Source organism: Arachis stenosperma, chromosome 2 (assembly GCF_014773155.1).
Source record: "Arachis stenosperma cultivar V10309 chromosome 2, arast.V10309.gnm1.PFL2, whole genome shotgun sequence".
Lineage (NCBI taxonomy): Eukaryota > Viridiplantae > Streptophyta > Magnoliopsida > Fabales > Fabaceae > Arachis > Arachis stenosperma.
Genome location: NC_080378.1, coordinates 37,409,057 through 37,412,657, shown reverse-complemented (window position 1 = coordinate 37,412,657; position 3,601 = coordinate 37,409,057). Strand labels below are relative to the sequence as shown.

General features: G+C 33.4%; 1 non-coding gene across 1 annotated transcript; it reads right to left on the bottom strand.

Moving 5' to 3' along the window:
• Window positions 1-1,956: 1,956 nt before the first annotated feature.
• Window positions 1,957-2,060, bottom strand: LOC130964720 (small nucleolar RNA R71). Its single transcript, XR_009080797.1, has one exon. It is a non-coding gene; the product is annotated as a small nucleolar RNA R71 (small nucleolar RNA).
• Window positions 2,061-3,601: the final 1,541 nt, after the last annotated feature.

The window sequence follows — 3,601 nt, the reverse complement described above, 5'->3', positions numbered from 1 at the left end:
TTGCTTAGATTAGGTAATTTTATTTTATATTTAAGTTTTTCATTTTTATTTTTCGAAAAATACAAAAAAATTTTAATAAAATCATAAAACCAAAAATATTTTGTGTTTCTTGTTTGAGTCTAGTGTCAAATTTTAAGTTTGGTTTCAATTGCATGTTTTTATTTTTCTAGCATTTTTCGAAAAATTCATCACGTGTTCTTTCTTGATCTTCAAGTTGTTCTTGATGATTTTCTTTGTTCAATCTTGTGATTTTCTTGTTTTGTGTTTTTTGTTGTTTTTCATATGCATTTTTGAATTCATAGTATCTAAACATTAAAAATTTTTAAGTTTGGTGTCTTGCATGTCTTTCTTTCCTTAAAAATTTTCAAAAATATGTTCTTGATTTTCATCATGATCTTCAAAGTGTTCTTGGTGTTCATCTTGATATTCAAAGTGTTCTTGCATGTTTTCTTTTATTTCGATCTTGAATTCTTATGTCTTGTGTCATTTTGTTTTTTTTTCTCTTTCTTCATTAATCCAAAAAAATAAAAAAAATATCTTTTCCTTATTTTACTTATCAATTTCGAAATTTTGGGTTGACTTAGTAAAAAATTTTTAAAATTTAGTTGTTTCTTTTTAGTCAAGTCAAAATTTCAATTTAAAAATTTTATCTTTTCAAATCTTTTTCAAAAATCAAATCTTTTTCATTTTTCTTTTTAATATTTTCGAAAATTTTAAAAATTGATTTTCAAAATCTTTTTCTTAATTTTATTTCATATTTTTGAAATCTTTACAAACAATTAAAGTTTTGATTCAAAAATTTCAACTTTGTTACTTTCTTGTTAAGAAAGGATCAATCTTTAAATTCTGGAATCATATCTTTTAGTATCTTGTTAGTCAAGTCATCAACTTTAATTTTCAAAATAAAATCTTTTTAAATTTCTTTTTCAAATCTTTTTTAAAATAAATTTCAATCATATCTTTTTCAAAACTTAATTTCAAAATCTTTTTCTAACTTCTTATCTTTTCAAAAATTTGATTTTCAAACCTTTTTCAATTAATTAATTGTTTGTTTTGTTTTTATTTTAAAAGTTTACTATTTATTATTTTTCAAAACCACCTAACTACTTTTCTCTCTCTAATTTTCGAAAGCCATTAACAACTTTTTCAAAAACCTTTTTAATTAACCAAGTGTTTTAAATTCTAATTTATTTTATTTCTTCTAATTTTCGAATTTCCCCCTCTCTCTTTCTATTTATTTTATTTATTTACTAACACTTTTCTTCTCAAAATTCGAACCCTCTCTCCCTCTTTGTGTTCAAATCCTCTTTATTTTTCTCTCTACATCATTCTTCTATTTTTCTCTTCTTCTACTCACACAAAGGAATCTCTATACTGTGATATAGAGGATTCATCTTCTTTTCTGTTCTCTTCTTTTTTATATGAGTAAAAGCAGGGATAAAAACATTCTTGTTGAAGTTGATCTTGAACCTGAAAGGACTCTGCAGAGGAAGCTAAGAGAAGCTAAAGCACAACACTCCGGAGAAGACCTGACAGAAATTTTTGAAAAAGAAGAAGACATGGCAACCAAAAATAACAACAACAATACAAGGAAGATATTTGGTGACTATGCTATACCAACTTCCGACTTCTATGGAAGAAGCATCTCAATTCCTGCCATTGGAGCAAACAACTTTGAGCTTAAGCCTCAATTAGTTTCTCTAATGCAGCAGAACTGCAAGTTTCATGGACTTTCATCAGAAGATTCTCATCAGTTCTTATCTAAATTCTTGCAAATCTGTGATACTGTTAAGACCAATGTGGTTGATTCCGAGGTCTACAGACTTATGCTTTTTCCCTTTGCTGTGAGAGACAAAGCTAGGACATGGTTGGACTCAACCTAGAGAAAGCCTGAACTCTTGGGACAAGCTGGTCAATGCTTTCTTGACCAAATTCTTTCCACCTCAAAAGATGAGTAAGCTCAAAGTGGACGTCCAAACCTTTAGACAGAAAGAAGGTGAATCCCTCTATGAAGCTTGGGAAAGATACAAGTAATTAACCAAAAAGTGTCATTCTGACATGTTTCCAGAATGGAGCATCATATGTACATTCTATGATGGTCTGTCTGAGTTATCCAAGATGTCATTGGACCACTCTGCTGGTGGATCTCTTCATCTGAAAACGCCTATAGAAGCCCAGAAACTCATTGAGATGGTTGCAAATAACCAGTTTATGTACACTTCTGAAAGAAATCCTATGAATAATGGGGTGACTCAGAAGAAAGGAGTTCTTGAGATTGATACTCTGAATTCCATATTGGCTCAGAACAAAATATTGACTCAGCAAGTCAATATGATTTCTCAGAGTATGACTAGATTGCAAGCTAGAGACGTACCCTCTGAAGGAGAAGCTTATGACCCTTAGAATCCTGTAATGGAAGAGGTGAATTACATGGGAGAATCCTCTAGAAACACCTATAATCTTTCATGGAGGAATCACCCAAATTTCGCATGGAAGGATCAACAGAAGCCCCAATAAGGCTTTAATAACAATAATGGTGAGAGAAACAGGTTTGGCAATAGCAAGCCTTTCCCATCATCTTCTCAGCAAAAGACAGAGAATTCTGAGCATAGCCTCTCTGGCTTAGCAAACATAGTCTCTGATCTATCTAAGACCACCCTCAATTTCATGACTGAGGCACGGTCTTCCATAAGAAATTTGGAGGCACAAGTGGGTCAGCTGAGTAAAAGAGTTACTGAAACTCCTCCTAGTACTCTCCCAAGCAATACAGAAGAGAATCCAAAAAGAAAGTTTAAGGTCATTAATACAACCAAAATGGCTGAACCTATAGAAGAGGAGGAGGACGTGATTCCTAGTAAGAAAGACTTCATAGGACGTACACTGGACAACAAGGTGTCCCCTATTGAGGAACCAAAGGAGTTTGAGGCTTATCTAGAGACCATTTCCACTGAACTTCTTGTTGCCATTCATGAGCTCTGATGAGTATTCTTCATCTGAAGAAGATGAAATTATTGCTGAAGAGCAAGTTGCTCAGTATCTAGGAGCAATAATGAAGTTGAATGCCAAATTATTTTGTAACGAGACTTGGGAGGATAAACCTCCATTGCTCATCAATGAACTGAATGCATTGGTTCAACTGAAGTTACCTCAGAAGAAAGGGGATCCCAGAAGGTTCTTAATACCTTGCACCATAGGTACCATAACCTTTGAGAAGGCGCTATGTGACCTGGGGTCAGGTATCAACCTGATGTCACTCTCTGTAATGGAAAAACTAGGGATCTTTGAGGTACAAGCTGCAAGAATCTCACTAGAGATGGCAGACAAATCAAAGAAACAGGCTTATGGACTTGTAGAGGACGTCTTGGTAAAGGTTGAAGGCCTTTACATCCCTGCTGACTTCATAATCCTAGACACTGGAAAGGATGAGGATGAATACATCATCCTTGGAAGACCCTTCCTAGCCACAGTAAAGGCTGTGATTAATGTAGACAGAGGAGAGTTAGTCCTGCAAGTGAATGAGGACTACCTTATGTTTAAGGCTCAAGGATCTTCCTCTGTAAACATAGAGAAGAAGCATGAAAAGTTTCATCCAATTTTCTCC